At 40.8% G+C, this 12,765-nt stretch overlaps 1 protein-coding gene across 1 annotated transcript in view; it reads right to left on the reverse strand.

Moving 5' to 3' along the window:
• Nucleotides 1-12,765, reverse strand: part of alk (ALK receptor tyrosine kinase) — a 491,937-nt gene that overhangs the window by 300,546 nt on the left and 178,626 nt on the right. The window lies entirely within an intron of this gene.

Raw genomic sequence — 12,765 nt, forward strand, 5'->3', positions numbered from 1 at the left:
GAATAAGCAATTACTCCTTGCTGTGTTTATTTGGGCTGAATGGTTGCCATTAATTGGGCATCCATGCTGAGATCCCATTAATTTGATAGCCCAACTCACTCATGGCTCCACCTGCTTTATAATTTTAAAATGTTACGTTTCACCTTATTGCTCAAAAGTTAAGATAAAACATTATCAACTTTCAGTATTTCTAAATCAATAAAGCATCCACAGTATTGGTACTGCAGATTAATAGCAGGAAAACTCAAGCAGTGACACAATGAACTTGATTTATAGTTAAAAAAAAAAAAAAAACTCCAAGGACCCATATGAATTGGTTATTGGATATCGATAGGCTGCATAATTACCCGAGGACAAGTTTGCCCGATTTTGTTTGACTCTGTCCTCACCTTCTAAACTCAGAGTAATTATTGCAAGATCGAACAGAAGTCTGTTACTGTAAAGTAGATGCAACAACTTTCTCTTATTCTTCTGTGCCCCCACACTGCCATCACACACACACACACACACACACACACACACACACGTGCACCATCTTTCTCACTTTGTCCTTAGTCCATGGATAATTAGTACACAGTCACAGACCAATACACCACTGCTTGGGAAGGAGGCTCCTACATAAATCCTGCAGTCATTTTAAATGAGCCTTAAAGAGCGATTAATCGTAAACGCTGCCTTTCATGGCAATGAACAGAGCACACTTTGGTTTTAGCCAAAGAAGGCACACACTATTCATGGTTTGTTCTTCATTAGTTTGACTTCCACTGACATACAGCAGATGACCTGAAGATGGCTCTTATTTTTATTTAAGGACCGTCTCCATTGTCTGAATTATGTTAGACAAAAGCTGCATTTGTGGCAAAAGCTGAGTATTGTCATAAATAAGAGATAATAGTGTTATAATCTAAGGACTTAGATTGAGTCTCTTCTGCTGACTTTCCCCCTGAGATATGCAATACTATAAGTAAGCCTTTATGCATGATAAAGTGTCCACCTGCACAACTGGTACATGTCAGTCCTACACTATTAATGCTTAAAATGTTCAGTACTCGATGAGAAGAGAAATGTGAGTTAGTAACAAGCATAAGTGACATGTTTAAACATAAGTCCTTTTACCTTTTAAAAGCGATGGCTGTCTGCTTCTGATATTAGACAACTGTGATGTAAAATGAGTTTACATCACGACGTTTACAGCTTGGAGTTGAAACATTACACAGCATTTGCAGCACATAGCAACTAATAACAATTTGCTATGTAATGTTAAATATAAAATGGAGTAATGGCTTCCTGAGCAAAGAATTAGCTACCTCTGGGTGTGCTGAAATCCGAGTTTCTCTATTTATTGTCGTGGTAGACGGTGGCGCGTGCATGTTGCTGCATCGGCTCCAAGCTGTATCCCGCTTGCTAGCTAACGGTAGCCGCTCTGCACTGCACTCACACGGTGGTTACCGCTCCTGTTGTCGGATTTCATGGGAACAACAAGGATGGTAAGATGAGGGCAGTTGAGTTGATTTGCACGCTATTTGTTGTTATAATATGCTGGGCTAGCTGCGTTAGCTGGCTCACCTGAGTTAGCTGCACTAGCTGTGTGGTGTTGACACACTCAGGCTGTGGGCCAGGATTTATCTCTATATCACCAGCTAGGAGTAACATTAAATACAACTCATTGTGGCTGTTGTGACAAAGATAACTGTATGCCAATGCTGGCTTATGACTGTGAAAGCTGCCATTAGTTTTTTGTGTGGTTAACAGTTAGACGGCGTCGAAACATTTCTATGCGGGAGGAGGTGTGTCGTTAGGAGGCTCCGAGGGGAGAGGGACACGAGCTCAGAAGGGAGGGATCATGGAGCACAGAGGGAGGGTGTGTGTGTGTGTGTGTGTATGTGTGTGGGGGGTGCTTTTTTTGAAATCTTTCTCATCGTCTTTCTAAACTAGACCATGGCTTTAAGGACCATAATAAAACGTTCTGAAAGCAGATGTATTGGGTTACAAACAACATGAGGTGATATCATTAATTCACAGGAGGAATCGATAAGGGAATCGATAAAGAATCGGATCGATAAGCAGAATCGATAATGGCATTGATATCGATAAAATCCTATCAATTCCCATCCCTACCCACGACGTCGCCGCAAAAGTGAAGCACCCACACTCGGGGGTCCGCCACGGTTAACACCGCGAGTTCTGTCAGCACGGTCGCTGTTATTAGCATATTTTGCGCCGTTACTACCGTTAGCCGTCAACCGTCAGCTCAGTGACCTGTATGTTTAGAGCCTTGTGCAACTTGGCCTCTGAATCATACCCTGCATTCAAGTGGTGTCACAATAATCGGAAAAATGAGTTTCAGACTGGGAAATTCACGTGGACGTCCACTCAAGTCCGAACAACAACTCAGAAAATTGGCAAAACTTTTGGCACACGAGTTACCAAATGCAGAAACATGGCGGACGAAAGTAAATGTTCCATTTTACGACAATGAAATTTTAATTAATTTACATATTTTATGTCTTTTTTTTTTAGGTAAATCGATATTTAAGTAGTTCTGCAGAATGCACTGGTGCACAATCACTTTGTAATTTAAAGTTTCAACTTTTCTAAATGTGTTTTTTAACTTTAACTCTGAGCAATAAAAGACAACACGTCTTCTTTGAGGCATCCATTTTGTTTCCACACTGTACCTTAAAGCTCATGAACACACCAAAGTCGGAAAAACAAACTCCCAACTCAGGAAATGAGACTACCTGAGCAGCATATGAATATGATCTGAATGTCTGAGAAAAAAGCCATGTGGGCAAGATTGAAGAGGGGTCAAGCACATTTGTCTGTTTTACTGTGAAGTCATATTATTTACAAGTCAACAAGAGTGGATAATGAAACATCCAATCGTCCTGTCTGTGCAGTTGCATTGCGGCTATAATGACAGGAACAAAATAAAGGGTTTATTACAGGGTCAAGAGGCAAATATCAATAATTGGCAACTGGTACAACTGAACCACAATAAAATTAATGAAATGACTTATAGTGCTGAGTAGTTCCTTTCTCAGCCTAAAACTGAGCTGCTTTCAGTGTGACTTCTTGAAATGAGGCTGATAAGCCTGGATGAGCCTTTCTCCTCTCAAAAGGTGGACATGACCACATGCTTCTTTTCCCCATTGATGGCGAGGCAAGAGGAGCGGACACTGGCCCATACAGAATGCCTGATTAAGGGTCAACAGCTGTCGCTGCAGGGGGAACTGGCTGGCTGGTGAGATACTACATGAGCTGGCAGGCTGCTGCTAGAGCTGACCGGCTGGTCGGCTGCCTGATAGCTGTAGCTGCTGATTGGCTGAAGAGCTTTCACATCAACTGAAAATCCACTGGGGGGACTGGTTGTTGTGAGAGGTGGCTAGCTTTCTGACTGACTGACTGACTGACTGACTGACTGACTGACAGCTGGGGCTGGAAAAGCTGGCTGGCTGAGTGGGTATCACAGGAGTGGATATCACAGGAGTGGCATCTGATATAACCAGGTCAAAAAGGCCTGAGGCAGACATGAGCCTCAACATGAAGGTCTTTATTTAGGCTACCAGTCAATCTATGTCCCAAACATCACTCACTGAATGAAATAATTAAACTGTCAATACAAGTGGTCAAAATGAGCCTCTGACAGGGTGCATTAGCTCACCCTCACAGGATGAGGAGATCAGACATCTAAAGGGAGCTCAGAAAAGAACCAACTTTGCATTTAAAAGGAGCCAGTTAGGGTGGTTTAGGTGTCTCAGCAGGATGTGTCTTCTGGAGATGCTATTTTTGGACTTCTGCAACTGGGGAGGAGACACCAGGGCAGACCTAGAACATGCTGGAGGGAATTTATAGCCTACTGTATCTTGGCTGGCCTGGAAACACATCAGAAGGCCCAGAAAGAGCTGGAGGATGCTGATGGAAAGGAGGACGTCTATGTTACCTTGCTTTGCCGAGTACAACTCCAACACGGTGAAAGAACAAAAGATAGATTTGCATTTAAATTGGATTTGTCATTTTGTGATGAATTCTAACTGTTGACAAACAAAGAGTCAAATGAAACCTTGAGGATGTACACCTCTGCCAACCAGTCAAACTTTAGTTTCCATCCATGCCTGTCCAGACATATCTGTAGCCATGACAGTAAACAATACTTCAGACATGATGTTGCTGCAAAGAAGCTTCAGATTCTAAACTTAGATGCCTTCAAGCCTTCAGAATAGAAGATTTATACAATCATCACAGTTTCAAGGTAGACACACAAGATTAGTGTCACCAATTCAGTGTCTAATCAAATGTCTCCCTTTCTATTCCTGAGTTACAGTGTTGAGTAATGGTCAGAAAAGTGTTTTGCTGAACATTATGATGTCACAGTGAAGCTAACCTTTGACCTTTTGGATATCACTTCATCATTTTATCATATTAGACATTTTTGTAAAATTTGTCATAACTAGAGTTTGAATTCCTGAGTTATGGCCAAAAATGTGTTTTATAAGGTCACAGTGACATTTAAGCACCAAAATCTAATCAGCTCATCCTTGAGTCCAAGTGGACGTTTGTGCCAAATTCTAGGAAATTCCCTCAAGGAATTTTTGAGATATTGTGTGTCCACGATTATGGGATTTATACACAGACATACGGACATCCTAAACACATGATACCTCTGGGTATGGATGTCACCAGGTGGAGGCATAAAAACAAATTGGCAGTAACTGCAGTTGAATTCTTGCCAATATTTGTACACAAACTGTGCAGGTGGGTGAATGGACCTTTAAACCAAAGTAACCTTGATGTTTAGCACAGTGATATGAATTGAACATATAACAAACCCTGGGAGAGTGAATTTGACGGGTCTCACTGCTGACTTCGTTTTTGGAAAGTCTGTTGATGTCTTTCATTTGACTACAAACAACAAACCATGGGGAGGGAAATATGTATAACACAGCTAACACAACTTTGCATCTATACACATAATGATGAGTGCACAATGAGTTAGAGGCAGTTATGCACTTTTTAATCTGACAAATCAGTACTATTGTGCAGGCTACTGTTGAATGGCTGTAAATGCCATTCTATTTAATTTTCTACATGAATGTACAATGTGCAATTAAGAGAAGTCTTCTTATTTTGGCTGAGTTTCTTTTGTGATGGTTTGACGCTCTTCGTTGACTGTGGAAATGAATGTGATGTAAAATAAAGCCCTAATCTGATCCAAGTTTGCTTTCACAAACCGATTCCAAATATTAAAGTTTTCCTGGCGAAAGTCGAATATGAATATGCAAAGCTGAGCCAGATCTTCTCTGCCTATTGAAATCTTATGAGTGGCCAACTAAGTGCTACAGTTTGAGCTCCAACAAACCAAAAAATAATATTAATGGAATTTCCTATAATAGTAGAGAATTTAGTTTGTCAATTAGAAATAATAAGGAGACTGGTGTGTCAGATTTTTGTTTCCACAGATGAATCCTAATTTAGTAATCAGATCACAGCTCGTTGGGTGTGTTGTGACAATTTAATAAAAGCGTAGCAGGTGAGTGAATCTGAGCTCATTATGAGGAAAGTTTAATATATCAGGACAGGTGCATCTTTAATTCAACTTTTTTTAATGCTTAATGTCAAAAGGTAGCATGCCAACACAACTATATATAAAGATTTGTTTTCCCTTGTGTCTTTAATAATTTATCCGTCTGTTTTTTCTATTTGGTGCCAATTAAAATTCCTTGCTGTGATAATGTTGTTTAAGATGTACTCATGGAAAACATTACTTTTGGCAACCCTATCCACCACACAAATATGTGCATAACAAACACATATACTCTTGTGCACACAGCCAGTTGCCCATGTGCAATCCACCACTACAGCCGAGAGTTAACTCAGCTCAGTGAACAGTCTAATTCCGTCCCACCCACACTGTGAAATCCTTCAAATGCTTAGTGGATTAATCAATGAGGCTTGACTCAACCTGTCACTTAAACATGACTGTACACGGACATGCCGTACATCTCTCTCAGCCTGTCTCTGTTTGACTCTCAACCACTCAAACGTCCATGTCAACATATATTTTGTCTTAGTGAAACTGAAGTGGATGGTTCCTGCAAAATCCGTACAAATATGGGGCACTGAAGCGCAAGGGCGAGACATATAGGACAGCTTGCAAGGTAGTAGAGGAAGCCTTTGGAGGGGACAGTGCTATACATGATGTATGTGGTGCTTGTGGGCTTTGTTTCACGCTAGTGCAATGATCCAGAAATGAAGCCAATTACCCGTGAAAAAGTGTGGGAGGGGAAGTGTACAGGTGGTGTATCTGTAGGTCTAAGCAAAAGCTGGCAACTGCTGTGGTCTTCTGGCATTGGGTTGATTCTGAAATGTTTGCAGGTTAAAGAGATGTTTTTAATATGTATGCTTATGATTTGCTGGGGTGAGAAGATCAAACTTAACAAAAGGCGTATGGAAATGTGACAAAACACAGCTGGAGTATCAAGCCATTACAGCTAATTAAAGGGGAAATGAGGAAGCCGCCCATTTATGCTGTTGCATTTTCATACTCCTTGGCCTTCTGCATCACAATTGTCCTCTTCTTTTTGCCCCTTAATTAAAGATTTACCTTGGGATACATACATTACTGCCTAAATAAATTGATTACCTGTCCGGCTCAGTGACGCGTCATTAAATGCTCGTCAAAGTCTGCCAGCACCATATCAGGCAGCTGAGGCCCTGGAATTGGCTGCTCTCTCTCTGCCACAAAAGACTGCATTGATTTCCATCAGAGGAGCCCTCATGTCCACTAAGCACTCCGACTTTCATTAAGACCTTCACAGAATTCTACACACGTTGTCAACCCCCAAAACCTGCATATGTGTGTACCCAGTCAATTTCACACACACACTTCTCTCCTGATCACACTTCCCACCGGAGACCTCTACCAACAGAGCCGTCGCGGTAACCACTTCTCCAATTAAACAGTCTTTAAACAAGAGTGTGGTGACAGTAAATAATTCATAAATGTCTCATCTGCATTAATAGAGGTGTCAAGTATTTCTAATTCTTAAAGTCTCATTCTAACAGCTAGCATCCAAGGTTAAACAGGGTTAAATAGAGGAGGCAGATTTAAAGTGTTCGTGTTAATATGCCACCATCCACGCTTGTTGTTAGCTTTAAGAGGGGGATAAGTTGTTTCTAAGAGGCTTTCTGCATTTGTCACAAGATGTCGGAACATGAATTTTTTTTGGCATAAACCCCGTCTTGTAAACAAGTGAGGATTTTGATTCAACTGTAGGATGCAGCTTATTAACTCAGAGTGTTGCCCGTAAACCCTGACTTAAGGCCTCCAATAGTGCAACCTCTTCTCTGCAAGAAGGGACTACAGTATCTCAGCAAACTCACCTCTGCTGTCACTGGGTTTTAAAAGCAAGACGACAGCATGGATTAAAACCTGCAGAAAGTAGAAATGTCTGACATAATGAGCAGTGATGGACATATTTTAGAAGTAAATCTTTAAAAGACTAATTCTAGTGAGTCCAACAAAGTACTATAAACATGAGTTTAATTTTTTTGGGGGGCATTTAACCCCAAATCAAAAATACATATTTTTCCTCTTACCTGTAGCGCTGTTTATCAGTCTACATTGTTTTGGTTGTTGAATATCACACGTGTTGGAGATATTGGCCACAGAGGTGTCTGCAGCCTCTCCAATATAATGGAACTGGATGGCACTTGGCTTGTGGTGCTCAAAACGCCAGAAAAATCAACAGTGATGTCTCTGTTCAGAAATCATGACCCGATTATACAAGATAATCAGCAAACTTTGTTGTGAGCAAATTCATGTAGGAACTACTTTCTTTCCACCAAGCTACACTTGCGCATTGTATCGCCGCACAGAAGAAAGTGGGTATCTACTTGTGAACGAGAACCTTGTGACAGTGCGAGATGTAAACATCAATGGCGGCCTCTTCAGCTGAGATATAGTGTTAGCTAACTCAGGGGTTGTAGGTGAGCTAGTGGAGGATGCATGCTTCCTTGTGTGCGGAGATACAGTTGGCAGGTGTATTTCGGTAGAAAGAAAATAGTTCCTACATCAAACTGCTCACAGCAAAGTCTGTGGATTATCCTGAGTAAAGCGGGAATTATACCTGTGCGTCAGCTCTATGCAGAGCCCACACAATAGCCTATGCACGTTGCCTACGCTGTTGCAAGCATTTATACTTGTGTGGTGGTTAGCTGTGTGTCACTCTGAAATTACACCTCTAAACCACTAGTTGGCAGTGGGGTTTCTGTGGAGTGCTGTAAAGTTCAGTTGGTTCAAAGCACACATTTAACATGGCTTAATAGTGATTTAAAACACACATTTTCCCCACAAATACAACATGCTAAGGTTTTTAGCACGAACCTATGGCATTTTCCATTGTATGAATTAGCCTAGCAGTTAGCGGACTTTTCCTCTACTCATATGAAAAAGAACATTTAACAAAGGTAACGTTACAAAGTTCAGTTCCATTAAAACTCACAAGGTTCACCAACAAAACAACTGTCTTACACTAAACACATTTTCCAAACCAATATAACATGCTAACATTATTAGCACAAGCTAATGGCATTTTCCATTGTGTAAATTAGCCTAGGGAGCAGTGGAGATTTTCTCTTCTCATATGAAGCCTGGATAATCATACAAAAGACTTAACATGCTATTTTGTGGAGGCTTTATTGTCCTCACAATGTAATGTTTCTAATCTGTTAAATAAAAGTAAATAAAAGCTTTGTTTCCACTGAGGGAAAGGGTTTGAGCTTACAAAAATATGTGTAGTTACATTTATGGGGGAGGTGCACATCAGGCTATGGCATAGGGTGCGGTGTAGGCTCTACATCAAGGCAGAGCCTGCTGTAGGTACAGCATTGATTTGGCACAGAAGTATAAAAACTGCTTGTGATTTCTGGAAGGAGACATTGCTGTTGTGTTTAATACATGGATGTTTTTATGCTTTGAGCACCACAAGCTGAGTGCCATCTAATTCCATTATATTTGAGAGAAGGCTGACATCTCTACGGCCATTATCTTCTCACATATCAGGAAAAATATGTATTTTTATTTCGGGGGTGAACTGTCCCTTTAAATGTTCTCCTCTTATTGAATAGAGGTCATGAAAAGTGATACATGAACTGCTAACTGTTTGCTTTAGATGAAACATGCAGCGTGTGTAAATGAGCTGCTAATGCAGTAGACCTCGCAATGTGCAGACAGTTTCACAACATATGATGAAATAGCAGCTATGCCAAACACCAACAGCTGAAACAGCATCACAGGAATGCCTTCTGACAGCACTTAAGACGCTCCCCTAAGTAATACATGTTCATTTGACATGTGTACCCGGAATTCAGAGCAAGATCAAGCGCTGTTTTGTCTCTCAAGGCGAACACCAAATAATTTTATCAAAGAAATGGATCATAAGGCTTCAGTCTGAAAGCATTATCCGGGGGAAGAAAGGGCTGAGCAGTGACAATGAAGATGTCAACTGGGCTTCAGTGATGCTCATTAAAGAAAATGATTTTGCTGTTGTACACTGATGCCTTTTTTTCTTTTGAGGCTTTGCTACAGCAGTTGTGCTTTCAAACATACAGCAACAACTATTAACGTTGCAGCCGGCCCAGTATTCACAAATAATGCATAAAAATGACTCGTTCACAGAAACAGAGGGACATCTGAAGTTGCAGAAAAAGTTCTGCAGCCTCATTTGCTATGCTTCGTAAAATAGTTTGTGGCCACAGGGTGTCTGATTTAATGATGGAGGGACTAATTTAATTAATTATGTAAGATGTTTCCCCTTTTATCTATATGTTTACTGTGCACGGCCCAAAGTAAGCTCCTGCATTTCCAACTGTAGGACAGCAAGGATCTGGCAAAGAAAATAGTCCCTTCATATTAGTTTAGGCTGCAGCACCACCACTGAGGCAAGATGTCTTCTGACACACTGAGTCATACTCACAGCATGCTCACTATTCTGTTTTCTGCCATCCCATAATGATGGTGGTTTCAAGCAGACCTTTTATTCGTGCTAAGATATGTCAATGTGAGACTACAGCTGCTTTAACAAAGCCAATGACTTCCAAAGAGGGAGAGACATGAGCCAAAGATACCGCATGAAGTAAGAGGGACAGGTGCGTGCCTGAGTTGTGAAAACAAAAGAGGGTAAGTTATAATTATATTCGGCCCACTAATTTTCGGTTGTGACACACAGCTCATGGAGGCAATCAAAGGGGAACACAAACTAAATTCCAATATGTTATTCCCATGGCCCAGGAAGGTTCAATCAATATTTGTGAACATGAGTGACTCTCTCTCAAAGCCAGAAACCAGAGAAGTAAGTCTCAAACTTGTGATGTCATCAAGTATAAAGTCTGGAGCTGCTCCACAGACAATGAATGGGAGCCTGATTTTGTTCCTTTTTCATACCCAAATGAGCTTTATTTTATTGTAGCGCTCTCGGCTCTGAAACAGAAAATGTACCCATATACACAGAACATTCCCCTGGGTGCTCTCAGTGTCATCGAGAACATCTTTCCCAATCTATTGTTTATGATGCAGTTGCAGACTTTATACTTGATAACATCTAGTTTGAGATTTAGCACTCTAGTTTTTTGATTTGGTAGAATTGTTTATGTTCACTTATAATTTTTTTTAGCATCTTAGACCATAGGAATAACATTTATGTATGCAAGTTCACGTTTAAGGTGCATCAGCCACTTTTCAAACTCATAAATTAAAGTCAGTCAAATCTGAATACACAGATGTGATACATATATTCTTAGAATCAGTGTGATCCATCTTGATGATATCTCTGATGTACATTGCAAAAAACATCTATAAATCTGCTAACAATATAGTAGAAAAAATGTTACTACTATGTTATCACTGTTAGCACCGTTAGCAGTGTCAGCACAGCTAGTGGTGGTAACATAGTAAACAATGTTAAAGGGGTTTTGTGGCTCAAGATGAAGCAGCTACTCACTGGGGCTACCTGGGGGGAGACAGGGGGTGGCTAACATGCTAGCTAGCTCCAACCTGACCCAGGTAGGGCAGAGCGCAGTGCAGCCATGGCGGGTCCATGTCATTGGTTCGACAGCCCATTGGTTCGACATCCCATTAGTCCGACTGTCCGCGGTGCTGAACGGCTCGCGGCGGGCGTATGGTGCGCCGCGACCGGCTTGAGGCGGAGCAGGCTCACAGCTTATGTGTTTGTCACTTTCTTTTTCATTTTAACCCACACCATGATCTTTTCCTGACCCTAACCAAGTGGTTTTTGTGCCTAAACCTAACCAGACCTTAACCACAGGGCATCATGATGATTTCGGAACGGACTTCGGAACAATGAGTTTAATATGGTCGGAACAATGGGATGTCGAACCAATGGGCTGTCGAACCAATGGGCAGTTCCCGCCATGGCTAACGTTAGCTAACCAGGAGGGTGGGAAATGGGCTCTGTTTCCACATGTTAACATGGCTAGCTTTTTGTCAGCCAAGCTAACAGAAAATAAATTCAAAGGCAATAAATCTACATCACAATACATTAAAATTTCACCGCCTATAAATGGATAGCGCTGAAATGCACTAAAGCACACACTGAGTCAAAGGAGTGCCAGACTTTGAGGAAGGGCCTCTTGTATTTTATGTCATTCTGCTTTTTTCTTCTTCTTAAAAACTAGTTACCAGTCTGGCTATAAAACGAAACTGACATCCTAACTCAGCATATTAATACATAAATATATGTTTTTCTGATGGGGGTCATAGTGTCAGACTCTAAAAAACCCCTAAATGAAAGAGCACTACTGGGATCATGCCTCTCAGGTGTACATTTGCCATACCATTTGTTCTCAAATGTAAATATATAAAAAATTCTAATCATATTTTTAAAGGTCCAGTGTGTTGGATTTAAGGGCATCTATTGGCAGAAATGGTAGGCCTATGTAATATTATGTTTTCATTAGTTTTATTTACCTGAAAATAAGAATTGTTGTGTTTTTGTAACCTTAGAATGAACAGTTTAGATCTACATATGGAGCGGGTCCTATGGAGTTTGCCATATTGTTTCTACAGTAGCCCAGAATCGACAAATCAAACACTGGCTTTAAATAGGGCCATTTGCGTTTTCAAATTCCGTTGTTTTCCCCACACACTTGGAACACAGAAGTAGTTTCAGTTTTGCAACCTCACTGCTAGATGCCACTAAATCCTACACACTGGACATTTAAATAACAATTTTAATGGTCTAAAGAAAAATATACCTACAGCAATGTAAGTCATCAATTTCCTTTAAATAACATACCTGATATGATGCATTATAGAAGTGACTTTTTGTCACATTTTTTTCTCCAAATAGAAAATCAACAGTGGCCTCAGGCTGAGCACAAGTCTGCAGCATGTAATGTTTAAGTCACAACCATAACTTTTAGCTGTTATATAAGCCTGTGGGTAATGTAGTCCTTTAAATGCAACTCAGGGACAAAACAGTTTTCCTCCAACAATGTGGAACTCAGACTGACTGGCCTCTGGTGAATATAGCTCATGCTGGGTCTATACAGTTAAGTTTCAAATGTGATGGCCAGTAAACAAAGTGCCTATGGGGAAACTTTACTTTTTGAACCTGCTGTTTGAGCTAACAGATAACAGAGCTCATCAAGTCTTTCTTGACTTCAAAGTGTTTGACCATGATGTCGGGCTGTTTGTTTCATTACATCATCAAAGCAACACGGAGCAAGATCTGAGTTGGCCTTACT

Source organism: Epinephelus moara, chromosome 14 (assembly GCF_006386435.1).
Source record: "Epinephelus moara isolate mb chromosome 14, YSFRI_EMoa_1.0, whole genome shotgun sequence".
Classification (NCBI taxonomy): domain Eukaryota; kingdom Metazoa; phylum Chordata; class Actinopteri; order Perciformes; family Serranidae; genus Epinephelus; species Epinephelus moara.